The sequence below is a fragment of the Schistocerca nitens genome, chromosome 3, assembly GCF_023898315.1.
Source record: "Schistocerca nitens isolate TAMUIC-IGC-003100 chromosome 3, iqSchNite1.1, whole genome shotgun sequence".
NCBI classification, from domain to species: Eukaryota; Metazoa; Arthropoda; class Insecta; order Orthoptera; family Acrididae; genus Schistocerca; species Schistocerca nitens.
The window spans coordinates 324668939-324691813 of NC_064616.1; the positions used below are offsets into that span (position 1 = coordinate 324668939).

Consider the following 22875-nt stretch of genomic DNA (forward strand, 5'->3'; position numbering starts at 1 on the left):
GTATTTGGCGAAATGATGTGTTACACGTGGTTTGCTGCCAAACTTTGCGATGAGACCGAACCTTTTATGGATGAAAACACAGTTTCTTTTTCTATAGAAACGTTAAAACAAATATGTAATTGATGTGGCATTTATAACTTGTGCAAGGTAACTAGAAGAGTACTACTTCCCCCGTTTTCACGATGAATAACACCCCAGCATGTGTAAATTTCAATTTAAAATAATAAAAGTATATAGTTTTATATACGAAGTTTTCGTCTACTCTTTATAATCCCTTCCTGAGAATTTATTTCTAGTCTCAAAATTCTCTTTGTCTTTTCTTTTCATGCCTTTTACGAAAATATTAGTAAAGACAATACACAGAATATTTTTATTCAAGGTGTCTTACAGCCTTCATATAGTTGATAAACGACATTTTTAGCTGTAAATAAAAAAGAGACTGCCTGCTTAATTTACCGGAGCGGTATCGAATATATGCTCACAATCAACGGTCTTATATTTTACTTTTAAGTCGTCGTAGAAGTTTTCACAGATGTTCTATTAATTTTATATGATTTCTAGTAGATCCTCATGTTAGTTTGCATATGATGGTAACAGAGCTTTATATCAGTGACGTATTTTTTAGTCAAGGACAAAGACCAAACATACAACAGGGAAGAAGGGAAGACTCGCTTTCTGTCTCCCGACATCTTGTTGCTCATAATCCGCTGACCGGAAAGTAAAGTCATGTCTTTGAGGGTGAGTTGTTGGTCGTCAAACGCTGGCAAGTTGGCTCTCCACTTCTAAAAAGTTGGAAAATGAGCTAATTACCTAAGAGTAGCTGGACGGATGGTGATGGAGACGAGAGAAATGTATTCATTTCCATGAAACGTTGCCTAACAGTGCAGCGTAAGCTTTCCGGGAAACCGCAGTTCTCGTCACAAATGAACGCACATGAAAATTACGTCTGAGTTTTAGAATATCACACACTGGTGAACAAAGTACCTGGAATTTAACGAACTTTAAGCTTGTTTTAATCATTTTCTTCCCATAGAATTATTTGACGGTGTTAATGTCGATAGGGAAAATACTGTTTTACACGTTCTGCAATACCATTAATTAATGGTTGATTATTGGAATCTATTTTTGTAAATAAAAAGCATAAATCTATGCAGTGGAAGAAATTCTTTTTTTTTTCTCACGAAACCTTGTTGCTTGCTCTTCATTCTCAGCCCAACACAGATTATAAGTCAGTTTGCATGCGTACACGTGATTGAAATCTTATGTCTACAAGCTCACTTCACCGTGTGTACTGCATAGTCTTTGTATTTGGTGGTGGTGGTGGTGGTGGTGGTGGTGGTCGTAGTGGTGGTGGTAGTAGTAGTAGTAGTAGTAGTAGTAGTAGTAGTAATAATAGGAGGAGGAGGAGGAGGAGGAGGAGGAGGAGGAGGAGGCCAACGGCCTTGCTGCAGTGCTAACACCAGTTCCCGTCAGATCACCAAAGTTAAGCGCTGTCGGGCTGGGGTAGCACTTGGATGGGTGACCATCCGGTCTGCCGAGGGCTGTTGGCAAGCTTGATTGAGAAGTGGCGGCCCCGGTCTTTGTAAACAGACAAACGGCCGGGAAAACGGTGTGCTGCCCCTCCACATCCGGAACTAGTGACACCTGTGGGCTGAAGATGACACGGCGGCCAGGCGGACCGTTCGGCTTTCATCGCCAGTTCGGACGGAGTTTGGTTTTAGTAGTAGTAGTAGTAGTAGTAGTAGTAGTAGTACTTGTTGTTACTTATTATTGGTGTGTGTTTCGTTAATACTGTCAACGCGCCAAAAATGGTTCAAATGGCTCTGAGCACTATGGGACTCAACTTCTGAGGTCATTAGTCCCCTAGAATTTAGAACTAGTTAAACCTAACCTAAGGACATCACACACATCCATGCCCGAGGCAGGATTCGAACCTGCGACCGTAGCGGTCTCGCGGTTCCAGACTGCAGCGCCTAGAACCGCACGGCCACTTCGGCCGGCGTCAACGCGCCATTCAATATTTCATTTACTATCAAGAAAGACAGTTTTCTCCGAAGTACTCGCTTATTTGAGGCCGCCTGGTTAGCCGTGATGTCTAACGCACGGCTTTCCGGGCGGGAAGGAACGCCGGTCCCCGGCACGAATCCGCCCGGCGGCTCTGTGTCGAGGTCTGGCGAGCCGGCCAGTCTGTGGATGGTTTTTAGGCGGTTTTCCATCTGCCTTGGCGAATGTGGACTGGTTACCCTTATTCCGCCTCAGCTACACTATGTCGGCGATTGCTGCGCAAACAAGTTCTCCACGTACGCGTACACCACCGTTAGTCTACCACGCAAACATAGGGGTTACACTCGTCTGGTGTGAGACGTTCTCTGGGGGTCCACCGTGGGCCGAACCGCACAATAACCCTCGGTTCAGTGTGGGGCGGCGGAGGGGTGAAGTGGATTGCGGTAGTCTTCGTGGGGTTGCTGACCACTGCGGCTGCAGCGGGCACGGAGCCTCTCCGTCGTTTATAGGTCTCCGGTTAACATAACATAACTCGCTTATTTGCCTTTCTCTCCGCTTATATCCCGTAGGATCCCTATTAAGGCGAAATGAGAAATAAAGAAGACAATCTGTTTCTGCCTCCGATGCTTAAAAAGCTTTTTGATACATCTCGCACGTATTTCCTGCTATATCTTTACAATAACACTCCGCTGCCTTAAGGAATAAATTTCCGCTTATTTACATTCAGTCAGACATATTTCGTTGTAATTGTGCTACAGTCGTCAATGGTATTACTTTATTACTATAAAACGCATGTCACGTCACGTAGAGTTTCTGATCAGAAGTATCCGGATACCCCAGTGTAATGCGGAATAGACAACTAGATCTGAAGAGAGGCAGATCGACTAGAATAAAAGGAGGCGAAGAACGTTGAGTTATTAGTAGAGAAGCACTAATAGCAGAACGGCTTGGTAAGGAGGGCACAGTGACTTCTAATGTGGACTGGAAATCCATCAGGGATACTCCAATCCTTCTAAAGCTGCACAAGCCGACTATTGGTGGTGGTGGTGGTGTTGTGAAGTGGAAACGTGAAGGAACAACCACAGCTAAATCAAGACCAGGCAGACCCCATCTATTGACGGACAGGCACCGTCGGTCATTACAGAGAGTTGTTGTAAAAAATCGCAGGACATCACCGGAAGGATGCCCTCGTGAGCTCCAGCTCCAGCTAGCACAGAGACTGTGTGTAGGGAGTTAAGAATACTCGAGTGCAATGGTCGAGGAGCTCCTCGGGAGTCACACATATCTGTAGTCAGCGCTAAAAGACGCTTGACGTGATGTGAAGAGCGACGCCATTAGCCAGTGGGTGACTGAAAACGAGCGATTTAGAGTGGTGAATCATGGAAAACCCTTCGGCAATCCGATGGAAGGCGTTAGGGTTTGGCGAATGACTGGAACGTCACCTGCCACCATGTGTCATGCCAATAGGGAAGTACGGAGGAGGTAGTGTTACGATATGGGGGCGTCTCTCGTGGACCACTGATGCTCGTCAAATAATTCTGAAGAATGTGACGGTGAAAACAGACACAGCAAGAGTATTTATTTTATTAATTTAACTACGTTCTTTAAATAGATCGATATGGTGCTCGCTTACAAATGAATTTCAGCGGCGAGGTAACTTCTAAAAACACTCTATGGGCATGGAAGGAGAAAGAGAAACAGAAGTAGAAAAATCTGAACTATGGCCAATTTCTGTCGCAAAAATATATTTACAAACGTCCAAGAACCAAGAAGGTAGGATTCTGATGATGACCCCCAAATACTGCTGCCGTAGGGATAGTGGAGACAAATTTAGAATATTTACAGGTTCTTAAATAGACACAAACGCAGATGTCATTTCTATGCTTTATTCATGTACATCCAGCGTAAGTAGTTCATGGCTGTGCACTATACCAAGCGTTGGATATTGATCTACAGAGATTAAAAGTAGATATAAAAAAGGGTAATTCCGTAATAATCTCGCATATGATAATATTCTCACTCAGTTATTTTAGCTAAATGAAACTATTTTTCTCCTGCAAGGTTGCATGTTGTGAAGCAAAATTTTATACTTTGCGACCTCGATTTTGTAGGTTTCAAGTGCGCCAAGACTCACACGAGAGTATGATCATGCATGATATCTTACAAGATCTTCTAGGAAGTCCAAAACATACGGCATGTGTCACAAATGAGTCCCGAAAGGCCCCAAGACCATTGCCGTTGAATGGATTCAATTAACGCTCCGAGACACAGCGCCTGACGAACACTGCGAACAACATATTGAGCAGAATGCTTGATTATACACGTGTGGTGAACTTTTAAATGACATTGGTCTCGAAATTGGCCGTTCTTAAAGGGGGAAAAAGTTCTATAAAATTCAGCAATGCAGTTAAAACGTTTTATATAATATATTCATGTTGGTTTTTCATCCATGCACATACGTAAAAAATAAATTTGACTATCGCAATTAAGCATGAGGAAACAGAGGAAATAACAAAACTTATTTTATTGTGCACATCTTGTTGAAAGAGAACGTCACTGAGATCTCGAGGATATTAACACGCCAGAAATGTAACACCTGCTTTATAAATTTCCGGCTGTGGGAACCAATGGTGATAGTGCTCTCTACCAAATCGTACGTTATACCATGATGCCAGGTGCTGGGGCCGTATGAGGATAGTGGACCTTCCTCTGAGCATCATTGTCGACACAAGTCACTCTTCACTCTATTTTCTGGCTCTTTTGTGGAAAGGAACCCCACCTCTGCTTCTTTGCGCTGCAGGATGGCTGCACTACACAATGAGAACAGGACCTCAACTATAGTTATTGTAAACTCATATGAATAGAGTAACGAGTTGTCGTAAAACAGAACTAATATCTCCATTCAGTTCACATCATAAATTAATATTACAGCCAAACCAACATTTTTTAAGAAATGTAAGTAAATCTGAATAATTGTTGTTGGAGAGGTACAGTTCCCAAACGAGTCACTCACGCCATCTGTTGCGTTCGGCGTCTGAATTCACAGGACAACAAAACGTATGTGGGAGTACTGGAGGCTTAGTATTACACTCGGCCCGAGCCGGACACCAGCTGTATGCGGGAGAGAAAACATGGTGAGTGACAAAATGTGTTTGGTACTCATTATCACTGCCGACTTGGAAGTTGGAGGAAACCTAGAACTACCGAGTCGGTAAGAACTGCGCACGGCGATGCAGACGTGAGAGTAACGAAACTTTTCGGTTACTCCGAGTCCACTGAGGGTAACGAATTGGAGATACGCGAAAACTACCGACTCAGCAAAAGTCGGGCACAAATTGTATGCGGGGAAGAAAACATGCGAAGAACGAAACCCTTCAGGCAGTAACGGAACGGTACTTCGAGTCTTGTGGCATATTAGTTACGCAGTAACGAATACATACGATATACAACAGCTCCATCGCTGAACAATGAACCGCAGTCTCGAAAAGCCACGATCAGCCCGCCGTCGAAATACGACACGTGCTCATTGAAGTTTCTCCTTACGTGAGGCATGCGTAACACGGTTTTCTCACAAAGTGTACATATGTCATATTATTACCTAATAGTTCGACAAAAGCTGCTTGTGGTAGTATTTTATTTCAGCGGACTAGTTTCGGGGTTCCCTACCATTATCGGTGTCTGTATTACACAAAAGACAAATATTTCTTATAAGAAGTTACTTACAGTGTATATTGTAGTGTTTTATGCACATGTGGTTTTTGATTTCACTGTGGTTACAGATGCCTTATATGTGATGTTCTCTAGCGCATCCCAATGACAATATTTCGTAATGTTCTTCTAATATTTATTCATACATATATGTAATGGGTACAAGAATCTTTTACGAAATGTATGCGTGGCTCGAATACTTCTTAAGTAACAGAACCCAATATCTTGTCCCTGAAGGCGAATGTTTATCAGAGACAAGGGTATCGTCAGGAACGCCCCAGGGAAATGTGGTAGAACTGTTATTATTTTCTATATACATAAATGATCTGGTGGACAGGGTGGGCAGCAATCTACGGTTGTTCGCTGATGATGCTGTGGTGTACGGAAAGGTGTCGAAGTTGAGTGATTGTGATGTCTCGAGTGGAAAACTGTTAAGTTAATGCGAATGAGTAGGAAAAACAAACCCGTAATGTTTGGGTACAGAATTACTAGTGTCCTGCTTGACACAGTCGCATCGTTTATGTATCTGGGCGTAACGTTGAAAAGCGATATGAAATGGAACAAGCTTGTGGGGATTGTGGTAGGGAAGGCGAATGGTCGACTTTAGTTTATTGGTAGAATTTTGGGAAGGTGTGGTTCATCTGTAAAGGAGACCGCATGTAGGACACCAGTGCGACCTGTTCTTGAGTACCGCTCGAGCGTCTGGGATCCATAACAGGACGGATTAAAGGAAGACATCGAAGCAATTCAGAGGCGGGCTGCTAGATTTGTTACCGAGAGATGCTTCGGGAACTCAAATGGGAATCCCTGGAGGGAAGGTAACGTACTTTTTGAGGAAAACTGTTGAGAAAATTTAGAGAACTGGTATTTGAAGCTGACTGCAGAACGATTCTACTGCCGTCAACATACGTTTCTCGTGAAGACAACGAAGATAAGGTATGAGAAATTAGGGAACTTAACGGAGGCTTTCTACCTCGCTCTGTCTGTGGGTGGAACAGGAAAGGCAATGACTAGTACTGGCACAGAGCACCCTCCTCCACGTACCGTACAGTTGCTAGCGTAATATGCATGTAGATGTAGATTGGCAGTTGCTGTATGTGAAAATGTTGCTGTATGTGAAAATATTACTTTTGGCATACAACATGGAAAATTATACACTCCTGGAAATTGAAATAAGAACACCGTGAATTCATTGTCCCAGGAAGGGGAAACTTTATTGACACATTCCTGGGGTCAGATACATCACATGATCACACTGACAGAACCACAGGCACATAGACACAGGCAACAGAGCATGCACAATGTCGGCACTAGTACAGTGTATATCCACCTTTCGCAGCAATGCAGGCTGCTATTCTCCCATGGAGACGATCGTAGAGATGCTGGATGTAGTCCCGTGGAACGGCTTGCCATGCCATTTCCACCTGGCGCCTTAGTTGGACCAGCGTTCGTGCTGGACGTGCAGACCGCGTGAGACGACGCTTCATCCAGTCCCAAACATGCTCAATGGGGGACAGATCCGGAGATCTTGCTGGCCAGGGTAGTTGACTTACACCTTCTAGAGCACGTTGGGTGGCACGGGATACATGCGGACGTGCATTGTCCTGTTGGAACAGCAAGTTCCCTTGCCGGTCTAGGAATGGTAGAACGATGGGTTCGATGACGGTTTGGATGTACCGTGCACTATTCAGTGTCCCCTCGACGATCACCAGTGGTGTACGGCCAGTGTAGGAGATCGCTCCCCACACCATGATGCCGGGCGTTGGCCCTGTGTGCCTCGGTCGTATGCAGTCCTGATTGTGGCGCTCACCTGCACGGCGCCAAACACGCATACGACCATCATTGGCACCAAGGCAGAAGCGACTCTCATCGCTGAAGACGACACGTCTCCATTCGTCCCTCCATTCACGCCTGTCGCGACACCACTGGAGGCGGGCTGCACGATGTTGGGGCGTGAGCGGAAGACGGCCTAACGGTGTGCGGGACCGTAGCCCAGCTTCATGGAGACGGTTGCGAATGGTCCTCGCCGATACCCCAGGAACAACAGTGTCCCTAATTTGCTGGGAAGTGGCGGTGCGGTCCCCTACGGCACTGCGTAGGATCCTACGGTCTTGGCGTGCATCCGTGCGTCGCTGCGGTCCGGTCCCAGGTCGACGGGCACGTGCACCTTCCGCCGACCACTGGAGACAACATCGATGTACTGTGGAGACCTCACGCCCCACGTGTTGAGCAATTCGGCGGTACGTCCACCCGGCCTCCCGCATGCCCACTATACGCCCTCGCTCAAAGTCCGTCAACTGCACATACGGTTCACGTCCACGCTGTCGCGGCATGCTACCAGTGTTAAAGACTGCGATGGAGCTCCGTATGCCACGGCAAACTGGCTGACACTGACGGCGGCGGTGCACAAATGCTGCGCAGCTAGCGCCATTCGACGGCCAACACCGCGGTTCCTGGTGTGTCCGCTGTGCCGTGCGTGTGATCATTGCTTGTACAGCCCTCTCGCAGTGTCCGGAGCAAGTATGGTGGGTCTGACACACCGGTGTCAATGTGTTCTTTTTTCCATTTCCAGGAGTATATATATATATATATATATATATATATATATATATATATATATATATATATATATATATATAATGCTACTTCTAAGCTGTATTATCTCTGTTAGCAGAACAAAGAAATGTGTTTTCATTAAGTATATTAGCGAAATTTGCTACGTTTTTTAAAATAATGTGAGGATGTTTTGTTAAATATGTGAAAATTTCTGTTACTTCCAGAATAATCACTAAACTGCCTTTCTCGGAAATGCGTAAGACTCATTGGGTTTATGTCATGTCACTTGTACGGTGAAGTAAAATACTACCACAAAGCAACTTTTGTCGAAGGATTAATTAATAATATGAGTTATATACTATTTCTACAAGTTGCAGAGCACCAAATGTACAAGACGTTCTTCTCACACATGACCAACAATTAGATGAGGTTGCTGAATAACAAACAATCTACGTAATATTACCTTATATATGAAATGCAGATGGGTACTCCTACCTACTTTGTGTGGGCTGTGCTGAAATGTTAATCATCTGCATATGCAAGCATATCGAACACTTGATTCCAATTTTACGTTCGTTGCCGCTTTAATAGCGATGCAATTTTAGTAGCGAGAAGTCCAGTTATTCTTCTGTATTCCAGTTCAGATTCTTCATAATTTTAAAACAATATCTCACGGATGTTGTAACGCTATGATCTTCAGAGGGGAGGTCTCATATTCATCTTCAGTGATCCAGGTTAAATTACCTAATCAAAATGTTGTAATTACCTTATGTGATCATTTCCTTTCATAGATAAAAGAAGAGCTGTTCTTTCATATTTTTGTTACTTTCATTTGGTTAGTTATGTTCATAGAAGCCACCTGTTTCAACAGCAGTTAATTCCATTATTAAGCCCGACTTATTAACTCGACTGAAGCTCTTTATAATGACCTCGATGTTAACAAGATGTAGGACAGTTAGCTTGCTCGTTTATTGGGCAGCAGAAGGAGAACTAAATACCTACGCGACTTGGACAAAGCAGAATGTACGGCTCCTCCGTGCTGACCAGCTTGTTCTTTTCCAGGAGGGCCTGCGCCCCCTTGGCGAGGCGTACGCACGTAACGCTCACCGATTTGTCGTTGCAGCCGCCCATTAAACTCCATTACCGTAAGCTGCACGTCCAAAGCCTCTTTTAATCGCGCCAATTAATCGCCTTGGAGATAGGAAGCCAGTACCTCGAAACAGTTTCCGGCTGTGGACGGAGAGATGAAGTTGAGAAGAAGACAGCAGAACATGCAGCTTTTAAATCACCTGTCCGATTGCAGGTCATAAACAGCCCTTCACTTGTACTGCAGCGTTCCTTTCAATCTTACTTCTCTATATTTGTGCGCAAGTACAACTTTTCTTCTTCCTTCAAGTGTTAGGCATCTGCTTGATACGTTCTCCTGTTTAGTGCCTCTATTGTCTTTGATTAGTTTTTATTTGATCTCTGCACCTCTTTCTTGGCCAACTATTTATCTTTTCCTCATTGGTAAATAATTCGTTATCACTTTCGACATTCTATTTTCGTTCATTTTTTGTGATTTGATCCCTCCATTTATTAGTCCACTCCTTGATCTGTTCATTTTTGCTTTAAGTCTTAGTCTTTGTCTGATAGTTATATTCGTTACCATATCAGATAATCTATAGCTGCTCTTCTTAAAAATCTCATTTCAGCAACTTATATACTTCGTTCTTTTCAGTTTCTATCGTCCAAGTCTCACTGCCATAAAGTAATGATGGTATTGCAATTGTTTTGTAGAGCTTTATTTGTTTTTCTTTCCTTACCTTTTTATTCAGTGATTTGTATATGGTCCCTTTAGCAGAGGAGAGACGGGTAATGAAACGCAGTGGAGAATGGTACGCATCATGAAAAGTCAGGTGTTCCCAGTTCATAGACGCAAGTGAGTGCAATGGCATCTAGTGACAGATTCCCTAAGTAGCGGTAGTAAGCCGGGGTTCCTTCAATGACAGTCATTTGAGCTGTGATTCGATTTTTCTCTTGCTACATTTGGAAATTTGTGGTAAGGTCTTATGGAACCAAACTACTGAGGTCGTCGGTCCTTAATCTTACACACTACTTAATCTAACTTAAACTAACTTACGCTAAGGACAACACACACACCCATGCCCGAGGGAGGACTCGAACCTCCGACGAGGTGAGCCGCACGAACCGTGGCAAGGCGCCTGAGACCGATCGGCTACCCCGCGCGGCTCTTCTGCTACACATTCTTCTCAGAAGGTTTCGAAGTTCTAAACAAGGTAAGTAGAAAACTATTATTTTGACGTGCAGCCAAAGTGCCTAATGATATACTGTGAACTGTGGGCTGCAAAATGCTTGCTTTGCATCGTTAGTTATTTGTTCTGTTACAATGTGGAAGTGAACAAAACGAGGTGTTGCGACCTGGTGTGAGTGAACGATAGACGATAATGGTGATCTGTGCTGGGTATCATTACCCGTTGCGTAATTAACAATTGTTTGACTTTTACGGAGTTTTTTTAAAAAACTAGTAATATTATCTAAAATTTGTCTTCTTGTAAGAGAATCATTTTATTTTCAGATCGTTCGAAATTATGCCCGAAAAACTTTTAAAACCTCGTGGGCAGAAAAATCATTAGCTGCAGCCGTGGTGCAGTTCGAAATGGAAAGAAAATGAGAGAATCTGGGACGATAGTTTGGTATTCAAGAGGCTACACCTCGGGAAAGGTTGAAGATGGGTGTTACAGGTGGCTCAAAAATGTACACAAGAACAGTGTTTAGTGAACAAGAGGAAAATAAACTTGCTGACCATCTGCTGATATTGGTGAAATTGTTTTATGGTGTGAGTTTAACAGAATTAAGGCGAATTCCTTAAGAATTTGCTGTAGGAAACAAGTTAAAACATGAGTTCAGCTCCGAAGCAAAATTGACCGCGAAAGACGGGTACAAGGATTTTTGAGGTGGCATCCAAATCTAAGCGTGAGGAAACCTGAGCCAACAAGTGTGAACAAGAGATACAACTGTGTTACAACAACATCATGATAACTGCTAAGAAGAATAAATTTCCATTATCGTGGATTTACAATGTCGACGAGACGGGAATGTCTACAGTACAGAAACCTCATCAGTCATCATCGGTCCGATAGAATAGAAACAATTACGGACTGCTACAAGTTTGGAACATGGCCGAAACGTAACTGTATGTAGACATGATTGTGCCACCCACGTTAATTTTTCCCGGTGTGAGAATGTCGACCGTATTAGTACATGGAGGACCTGCAGGAAGCATTTATTGCTGTTCAAAGTCAGAGTGGCTCATTTACGAATTGTTTCTGAGACGACTGAGACATTTCGAGGAACACACAGAGACTTCACTTGCAAGTCCAACCCTTCTACTTATGGACGGTCGTTCCTGTCACAAATCCCTAATTAGTTACTATTTGTGAAAAGTAAATAGTATTATAGTGGTCTTTGCCACCACACACTTTCCATCAAATGCAGCCATTAGATGTTTCTTTCTACGGACCACTGAAGGCTGCTTACAACAAAGAATGCAATCTGTTTGTGAGAAGTCATCCATATCAAAGAATGCCGGCCGGGGTGGCCGAGCGGTTCTAGGCGCTTCAGTCTGGAACCGCGCGACCGCTACGGTTGCAGGTTCGAATCCTGCCTCGGGCATGGGTGTGGTTGATGTCCTTAGGTTAGGTAGGTTTAAGTAGTTCTAAGTTCTAGGGGACTGATGACCTCAGAAGTTAAGTCCCATAGTGCTCAGAGCCATTTGAACCATATCGAAGAATCTGCATGGCTGACGACCCTATTTTGTGTCCTGCTGCTCACACCAAGGTTGTAGGAAGTGATAAACCGTTTATGATTTTAAACATGATGTATTCTCAGAGGAGGACTTCATTCCAATGAATGAATCACGCATGAAGATGCACACGGCTGAAAGAAGAGACGAATCAAACGAAGATGATGAACCTTGTTGCAGCGGAGCATTGGTGTTTATTCTAGACATTTCTACAATGTCTGGGATTACGACAGACCCATTAAGATCAAGCAAATCAAGGCTTAACAACATTCATGAATTCTAATGTCCGGGCGGTTGGTCCCGGCGGAGGTTCGAGTCCTCCCTCGGGCATTGGTGTGTGTGTTTGCCCTTAGGATAATTTAGGTTAAGTAGTGCGTAAGCTTAGGGACTGATGACCTTAGAAGTTAAGTCCCATAAGATTTCACACACATTTTTTTTCTAATGTCCGCTCCAAGAAGACTTTGGAAGAAGCGAAGGTGAGGGAGGACAATAAGAAATATCCTGTTGACGTAGCAGCAGAAAAGGAAGTTTTAAAAGGAAAACAACAGAATAAAAAGAAAAATACTTTTTTTAACGACAACAGTTCGTCAGATAAACTTGATAATGAAGCGGAACCGTGTCAATATGATGAAATGGATGTTATGGACACTCATGAACTAGTCTCCAGTTTGTCCCAGACAAATTACACATCTGACATATGCCCTTTCTGTGGAGAATTTGGTCGTGATGGAGAATTGTGGTATCGATGCAGCCTGTGTTCTGGGTTGGTTCATGCAGACTGCAGTGCAGCCAATGTTGCAACAAACTTCAAATGTGATTACTGCCGTAGTAATAATTAAATTTAGCAAGATGTATTCAGAAATAATGATTAGCATTACATTTCATTTATGAATACCATGTTTTATGTAACTTTAAGTTACTACTAAACACGCCTTGTTATCATAGGTATGGATTTATTGAACTTGATTGTTTCGGGATACCGTTTAGGTATGATTTAAGTATATGATATGCGGGTCAGAAAATAATTGTCTGCTTACTATTGCCCCAAGTGATGGGGAATGGTACGCAACATCTCTTGTTAAATTTTTTTGTGTGTATTGCTATATTGTTAGAGAGAGGCATATATATGGTCCATACATGATTCCTTCTTTAATCCTTAAACTTTATCTTGGTGTTTTATCACCAGTCGGTAACTTTAAAAGAGATTCAACGTTAAATGCGACTCACTGTCCTCTTACCCTCATAATTGAATTTTCCAAATTTTTCGGTGTGCCTTTTTCGTTTGAGAAGGAGATGGTATTTCCCAAGAAGCTGAATTCATTCACTCTATCTTCTGGTCGATCAACCCTCTGCTTGATAGGGCTCAATAGGCTACCGATGCGCCTATTGTTCGCTGACCGCAACTATAGATGACAAACTTAAGATCTGGTAATCATTCTTCCTATTCTTGGCATATCATCATCATCAAACTTCTGCACTTCTTATTATTAATGCACAGGGGGTGGACAAAAATATGGAAATACCGTGAAAAACGTATGCTTGAACATAAATGTAAACACTAACCAAGCCTGCAGGTTGTGCTGTTGTATCTGACCACGAACGTCACCTCTGCAAAGTTCCTCAATATGTAGCAATTGTTATTCGTGGTCAGAACAGTGTTTTTTACGGTTGTGAGTGCATTATGTCGAATCTAAGTGAATTAGAACGTGGACACACTGTTGGTGCCCGTGTGGAGAGTGCTTCAGTAACCAAGGGAGCCGTAGTTTGGTGTTTCAAGTGACACTATTGTGACCGGAATCGGACAAGCCCAGAAACGACTTGAAAGCCCGCGGTGTCTGACCGACTGGACGAGAGCGTCGACAGCGAGTCACCAGCGAACAACAGGTGGACGACACGAGAGAATGACACACAACGGAGACGGCAAGGCAGAATAATAAATCCAAAAGGCAAACCAAGATCGAATACTAATGCTTAGAGAATTCAGAACCAAGACAACGATGTCTAGCGGGATCTATACGGTAACGTAGAGAAATTACAAGTAACGGATGGAGCTTTGTTTTCTTTTTTTTTAAGTCCCATCGCTTCGTCAGCGATCTCTGCTTGTCGGTGACAGGGTAAGTTCGGTTTTCACCACTTGATCACCCTTGGAGAGGACCTGTAAGGGCCGCAGGTCCGGAAGTTCCTTCTCCGAAGGATTGTTTCTTTATTTGTAGTGTTTCATTTCTAATTTCCAATTCAACTAACGCCCTGAGGACTCTGTACCAATTCCAAGGTTATGATCTTGTGGTACTACTTCTCGGATGTGACGTATGACATGTCAGAGTTGGTCTAATTTCTCATGAATTTTTTGGACCTGAGTTTGATTATTTCTATAACAGGTTCCATATTGAGCTCCTCACGCAGTGACTGGATGCGCATGTATCGTAAAGCCCGAAGTATCCACCGAAGGACTTTATTTTGTAATACCTGGATGTGCTGCGCTTGGGTCTTGCTAGTAAGGCCCCATGATGTGCTCCCATAAAGGATTTTTTATAGTACAGTTGCATTACAGAGTCTAACATTCATCAAGATGCTGATCTTCCTACTGTGGAATAGTGGAACCAGTGCCTTCGCAGTGCCAGAAGCTTTAAGCTTTAGGTCTTACCACGTGTTTATACGAGTACACCGGGTGATCAAAAAGTCAGTATAAATTTGAAAACTTAATAAATCACGGAATAATGTAGATAGAGAGGTAAAAATTGACACACATGCTTGGAATGACATGGGGTTTTATTAGAACAAAAAAAACACCCCATATTACTAGAAGCGTGAAAGATCTCCTGCGCGCGTCGTTTGATGATGATCGTGTGCTCAGCCGCCACTTTCGTCATGCTTGGCCTCCCAGGTCCCCAGACCTCAGTCCATGCGATTATTGGCTTTGGGGTTACCTGACGTCGCAAGTGTATCGTGATCGACAGACATCTCTATGGATGCTGAAAGACAACATCCGACGCCAATGCCTCACCATAACTCCGTACATGATTTACAGTGCTGTTCACAACATTATTCCTCGACTACAGCTATTGTTGACGAATGACGGTGGACATATTGAGCATTTCCTGTAAAGAACATCATCTTCGCTTTGTCTTCCTTTGTTGTGCTAATTATTGCTATTCTGATCAGATGAAGCGCCATCTGTCGGACATTTTTTGAACGTTCGTATTTTTTGGTTCTATTAAAACCCTATGTCATTCCAAACATGAGTGTCAATTTGTACCTCTCTATCTACATTATTCCGTGATTTATTCAGTTTTCAAATTTATTCTGACTTTTTGATCACCCGGTGTATATATAAAAAAAGGTGCGGATGCAGCGGCTGCGCTGTCGGCTTTAAAGGGCGGTCGCGAGCGTTGATAGGCCAGCCGGACAGGCGTAGCTTAGGCGGCGCTTGCATTGGCGAACGCAGTGCCCGCAATTGCAGGAGTGCCGCCTAGCGGCCGTCATCGTTGTACATACCGTCCGACGGGTCTTCAAACGCATCGGGCCTGGATACCAGAGATATTATATCGAAGACTTATACCACATACAGGGAAAGTAAAGAAACATCATCCGCTAAGTCACAACGTGGACGAAATGATGTGTTGAGTGATAGTGACGGAGGGTCATTGAAGATGTTTGTGACGACAAAGAACAGGACGACCATTGCAAAAGTCATTGCAGAGTTGCTTCTCACACTCGCGCGACCACTGTCAGCACCAAAACAACACGAAGGGAGCTCTAGAAGGAGGGTACTGCAGGGAGAACTACCACTCATCACTAACGCAAATGCCGGACTATGGAAAAATGGAAGAAAATCAGTTGGTCGGATGCGTCTTTTTGCACACTGGTTCCAACTTCTGATCGAGATTAAGTCCTAAGAGTGAAATGTGACTGGGGTTCGCCGATGATTTGGGCAGCCATATCGTGGTATTCCATTGGACCCATGGTTACTCTGCAAGGTCGCGGACCTGCCAAGGATTATGAGACCATTTTGTCTGATCAGGTCCATCCTATATTGCAATGTTTGTTCGCCAGCTGTGATGTTGATGTTGTGTTTCAAGACGACAGGGCCCTGTTCACACAACTCACGTTGACCAGGGCTGCTTTTGTGAGCACGAGGATGAATTTTCGCATCTTCCCTGGCCACCACAGTCACCAGAGCTCAATATTACTGAGTCTTTCTGGTCATTTTGGAGAGAAGAGAGCGTGATCGCTATCCACCTGCGTCATCGCTACCTAAACTTCCCATTGTTTTGCAAGAAGAACGGTGTACGATTCCCTTGAAAACAATACAGGGCCTGTATTTATCTTTTCCACCTCCTGTAGACTATCTAGTATTCAATCGCTGTCACGTTAACTGAAAAGCGGACTATGTTCCTACATTTCAGGAAGTAGAGTATCATTCTCATTGTCGTGAATCAGTTTTTTGGATTAATTCTAGCCTGCTTATTTGATAAATGAGGATTCGTATTGTGCAGCAGTCTATTTTATTACAATCTGTCTGTAATTCTACTGACGGAACTCCTAAATGCTACAAGTCTTACAGCGTTATCTGGATATTACATTCCACTGTTATTCGAGAATTACTCACTATGCCGTCTGAGAAATACATCATCATCGTCACCATCTTCATACGAAAATGCTAGTTTCGATTAAGTATCTCATCGTATCCCATAAAAACTAGGTATTACTTTCGCCACTATCTAAAATTGTATTCGTTCCGCAGCCGAAACAGTGTTGGTACCACTGTTATGATAAGGCCTACGTAACTAGCCTTCGCGTGACAGTGTACGAAAGAACTGAAATAAGCATTGTTTCTGAAGTCTCAGCGTTCTGATGATGCTGATGCTAACTGAGACCCCCCAGCTGGGCAGAAGCAGTGTAGCCAATCTGTACCAAAACTACGGTTCAGTAGTTTGTACATAAATGATGCAGTAAATGATGGGATTATGGGTAGTATTGGTATAAGTGGTAAGGAACGAAATATAAATGAATATGCAAGAGATAAAATGAGAACAGACGACTTCTCTTTGTTTTTCATTCGTTTGTTTGTTTTAAGCATAATTAGACCCGCGCATTGTTCAGTGTTAGGCCACCGTGTATTTTATCTCCTTACAAAATATAAATTGCATGTTACAGGAAATGAAAATTAGTTGATCCAGTAAACTCTGAACTTTTATATAACCAAAGTAATTAAATTCAAGCTTGTACAGTATACATGCACAAACACAAAAAAAATTAAATAATTACTATTTGTTATTCTGTATTCAATAGAACATTCTTCGTCGTGCACAAAGGCGAGAGTTTCCTGTTATTACTGATAAGTGTGAAAGGTGTTTATAAATAACAGAAACATGTTATACATTAGCTCGACGAAGTATAGACGTGATGTTCGATATGTTTTTGTCTAGCAGCTTTTTTAATGTTATTTTTTTCTTGAGGAATTTGTGTTTCCTTGCGCTGTATGATAAACACGTACTTTTTTTATTATTTTTCTCAGACCATTTCTCTCGCTACAGATCAAAAATTTTCGAATAAAACCAAAATTAGACTTTGACAATTTCAGTTTTGCTATAAATACACTTTTTTTTCTTTTTTTTTTCTTTCAAGTAACAGACAGGAGGATAACTACGTACACCAGCATTGTTCCACGGCGCTTCATATATCCTCACTTGCTTTCCAGACGTTTCACCGATTCCGGTTTCTGGGGGAGTCTATTAAGAAGCTGATTGCATACACAAGTAAAGAGATCGAAATGATACATATGCAACATACACAACCTACAGTAACGCAGTTACAATCTTAACTGCCCAAGACTGTTAGTAAAACTACCGTAGTCTACACTTGCTTACGACAGTCTTCGGTAGCCCTCGGTAGTTTTGCAAGTCTGGTTCTCAATGTTCACGTAGCATGTATCTGAGGCAGAACATGGGAACCAGCCCGGTATACACCTAGTTTGATGTGGGAAACGATGTGAAAAGTACATCTAGGTAGGCCGGCACACTGTTCCCTCGTCGTTAATCCGCCAGGCGCGTTCGATCTGGGGCTGGTAAACCTTCCCATCCCGGAAGCTGTCGGGTTAACACGACCGTCTACCCGGGCGGGTTTGCAGATGATGACTAACACTTCTGATTAAAGAGACTGTAACAAATGGCAACAGTTTGATAGCTGGGAATAAATATCACGGAAATCGCGAAGCTTGTCGGAAGCGCGACTCCAATGACCTCTTCGCTGCAGGTTGACCCCTAAGTTTTGTTTTAGTGGAAGGTCATGTGTTGCTGTAACTGCTACCAATCGAACGTTGACAAAAGAAGGTGAAACACTCGACAGATAACAAGATGTTTGACGTCCAGGCCTGATCTAGGAGTGTAGACGACGTATCCAGCTCGTTCCATTACGCATGTTGCATCCACCCCTAACACTATGAACGGCTGCAGCTCCCTAAATAAAACTGATATAAATTCGATTTGAATATATTTGCACATTACTGGTTTAAGTAAGTCTGCTACATGACACAAAAAACAAAGTTCTATTTAAAAAATTGTAATTTTTGCTACAACGCTCTGGCAAGTAAACTATTTCCATACCTCTGCAGAGAGATTAAAGTTTCCTATTTTTACCTGTGTATATAACTGTTCCTTTCACTCAGTATTTTGTAAGTCATAGCTGGCCGCGGTGGCCGAGCGATTCTATGCGCTTCAGCCCGGAACCGCGCGACCGCTAAGGTCGCAGGTTCAAATCCTGCCTCGGGTATAGATGTGTGTGATGTCCTTAGGTTAGTTAGGTTTAAGTAGTTCTAAGTTCTAGGGGACTGATAACCTCAGATGTTAAGTACCGTAGTGCTCAGAGCCATTTGAACCATTTTGTAAGTTACAGAGAAACACCTTATCTGAAACACTGTATACAAGCCGAGGTAACTAAGTCAACCCACCTACATATTTACCCAGAACGAGTAAATAAATAGAGATGCTGTTTTCGCTAAGTTATGATCGATAATGCGGTGAAGTTTGTGACCTACCTACGCAATTAATTTTTAACGTTAATTGCTGCTGAATTATGACAAAGCCTTTCTTTCAATGAAATTATATACTTTTATCCCACGCATCACCATGGACCTTGCCGACAAGGGATAGCTCGCGTGCCTCAACAATAAAAGTAGCCGTAGCGTAGATCCAGCAACAACAGAGGGGAGAGGCCAGACTAACTCGTGGTTCCTGAAGTGGGACAGCACGTTTTTCAGTAGTTGTAGGGGTAACACGTTATACGATTGAGTGACCTGACCTTGTAACATTAGCCAGTATGGTCTTGGTACATTTGTAGCGCGAACAGCTGAAAGCTAGGGAAAACTACAGTCACTATTTCCTAGAGCAAGCAGCTCTATAATATGGCTTAATGATGAAAGCATCCCCTTGGGTAATACATTCCGGAGCTGAAATAGTTCACTATTCAGGTCATCGGGCGGGGCTACTGAGAATGACGTCATTATCAGGAAAAAAATAATGCTGGCATTCTAAGGGTCGGTACGTAAAATGCAGATCCCTTCATTGGGTAGGTGGACTAGAGAATTTAGAAAGGGGGACAGACAGGTTGAAACTAGATGTAGTGGAAATTAGTGAAGTTTTCTGGCAGGATCAACAGGACTCCTGATCAGGTGAGTACAAAGAAACTAAATGGATGTAATGTAGGAATAGATCTAATAATGAATACGAAAACAGGAATGCGGATAAGCTGATATGAAAAATATAGTGAACAGATTACAGTAGCAAAGACAGACACGAAACTAACACACGTCAGAGTAGCACACGTTTTTATGCCTACTAGCTTGGCAGATGGTAAAAAGCCTGAAACAGTACATGATGAGATAAAAGAAATAATTCAGATAGTTAATGCAGACGAAAATTTAATTGCGAGAGAGTACTGGAATTCAATAGTAGGAAAAAGAAGTGAAAGGAAAATTATCGGTGAATATGGACAGGGGGAGAGGAACGGAAAGAGAAATCGCTTGGTAGATTTTGCACAGACAATAATTTAGTCATCGCATACGCTTCGTTTAAGAATAATGAAAGAAGATTATATGGCTCTGAGTACTATGGGACTCAACTGCTGAGGTCATTAGTCCCCTAGAACTTAGAACTACTTAAACCTAACTAACCTAAGGACATCACAAACATCCATGCCTGAGGCAGGATTCGAACCTGCGACCGTAGCGGTCTTGCGGTTCCAGACTGCAGCGCCTTTAACCGCACGGCCACTTCGGCCGGCGCGAAGATTATACATCTGGAAGATTTTAAGCTGTAAGACTTTTCAGGAGTAGATGTGAACTCTGACAATAATTTACTAGTTACCAACGGCAGATAAAAACTAAATATATTGCAGAAAGATACGCAGTTAAGCGAAACGAAAAAGCATAAAAATTAAGCAAATGAAACAGGCAAAAGCGAATACAGACTTCCAAAAAAAAATTGTGACAGGTAGTGCAAAATGGCTAAGCAGGAATGGGATGGCTAGAGGAAAAGTGCGAGGCTGTAAAGTTCAGAAGCTTGCATGACTAGAGAAAATATAGATGTTACCTACAGGGAAGTTAAATAGACATTTATAGAAAATAGAATCAAAAATGGCTCTGAGCACTATGGGACTTAACTTCTGAGGTCATCAGTCCCCTATAACTTAGAACTACTTAAACCTAACTACCCTGCCGGCCGCGGTGGCCGAGCGGTTCTAGGCGCTACAGTACGGAACCGCGCGACTGCCACGGTCGCAGGTTCGAATCCTGCCTCGGACATGGATGTGTGTGATGTCCTTAGGTTAGTTAGGTTTAAGTAGTTCTAAGTTCTAGGGGACTGATGACCTCAGGTGTTAAGTCCCATAGTGCTCAGAGCCATTTGAACCTAACTATCGTAATAACATCACACACACCCATTCCCGAGGCAGGATTCGAACCTGCGACCTTCAGATTTCAAGAAGAATATAACAATTCCAATTCTAAAGGAGGCAGTAGCTGCTAGGTATGAATATTATCGAACTGTCAGTTTAATAAGTTCCCGTTGCAAAGTAATGACACTAATTATTTACTGAAGACTGAAGAAACGGGTAGGGGGATTTGGGTTCCGGCGGAAAGAAGGAACATGCGAGGCAATACTGACCCTACAATGTATCTTAGATGAGTGACTAAAAAAAGCCAAATGTAGTTCATTGCATTAACAAATTTAGAGGAAACTGTTTACAGTATTGACTGCAGTACACTCTTTCAAATTTTGAAGCTACTGTGGATAAATTACAAGGAGCAAATGGTTATCCGTAACTTCTATGGAAGCCAACGATTTTATGGAAGCCAAACGGCAATTTAACGAGCAGAACGGTATGAGAGGGAAGCGGTAGTTGAGAAAGGAGGGACGTTTATAGTTTAACGCCCTGATATCGAGGTCACTGGAGACGGAGTAGATGAAAAGAAATGAAACATATTTGTACTCTATCCCCAATGTAATTCAGTCTGTGCACTGAGCAACCAGTAGATGTCACTAAGGAGAAATTTGGAAAGGGAATTAACGTACAGAGAGAAGAAATTAAAACTCTGAGGTTTGCCGATGACAATATAATTCTGTTGGAGATGGCAAATGATTTGAAATAGCAGCTGAACGGAATGGATAGTGTCCTGAAAACAGCTTACAATATTAACTTCAGCAAAAGTTAAACAAAAGTAATGGAATATAGCCGCGCGGTCTAAGGCGCTGCAGTCATGGACTGTGCGGCTGGTCCCGGCGGAGGTTAGAGTCCTTACGATAATTTAGGTTAAGTAGTGTGTAAGCTTAGGGACTGATGACCTTAGCAGTTAAGTCCCATAAGATTTCACACACATTTGAACATAATGGAATATAGCCAAATAAAATCACGCGATGTTGAAGGAATTATATTAGGAAATGCGAAACTAATTTCAGTAGATGAGTTTTGCTATTTCGGAAGAAACAAAGATGATGGAAAATACAGCTAACTGTAGCGGGAAAAACATTTCTGAAAAAGAGGAATTTGTTAGAATCTGATTTAACTCTTAATAGGTCTTTTAAGGAGGTATTTGTCTGGAGCGCAGCCTTGTACGGAAGTAAAACGTCTACAACGAGCAGTTCAGACACAAGGAGAATAGAAGAACTGAAATGTGGAATTAGAAAAGAGTGCTGCAGATTAGATGTATGGATCGAATAGCTAAGGAGGAGGTACTGAATCAAATTGGGGAAAAAATAAATTTATGGCACAACCTGGCTGAAAGAAGGATTGACTGACAGGAAACATCTTGAGGCATATCAAGGATCGTTTATATAGTAATGGACGGAAGTTTTGGGGGTTGGGGTAATAACTGTGGAAGTAGACCAAGGCTCGAATACAGCAGGCACGCCAAATGGACGTAGGCTGTAGTAGTTATGCAGCGATAAAGAGGCTTGTGGAGGATAATCCATTACACGAAGAACTGCAGATGAATGTCTTTAATTCTGATACAGAGGGTGAATGAAGGAAAGGTATCAAGGACGATTATTATTGTTATTGTTGTCACTTTCATTCGGAAGAAATCATTTATTTGCTTTTAGGTTCACTGGAATAATTGGAATAACTGTAGAAGTGGCAGTGATAAGTTGTTTTTTTCTTATGAAACTGCTTCTGCGTGGCAGATGTATTGTCAAAAAGCGTTGTTAATTACTGAAACTACAGATAAAACTATTGAAGTTATGTTTTAACCTTAATTATTGTGATGATAGTACTTGCATTTCTGATGATCAAGGCGTAGCTTTGGTGTC

The 22875-nt window shown here is 42.6% G+C and overlaps 1 protein-coding gene and 1 pseudogene across 1 annotated transcript in view; one reads left to right on the forward strand and one right to left on the reverse strand.

Moving 5' to 3' along the window:
* LOC126249589 (uncharacterized) overlaps positions 1–22875 on the reverse strand; it is a 644174-nt gene that overhangs the window by 355836 nt on the left and 265463 nt on the right. The gene's annotated exons all lie outside the window — the stretch shown is intronic.
* Positions 1433–1550, forward strand: LOC126250298 (5S ribosomal RNA; annotated as a pseudogene).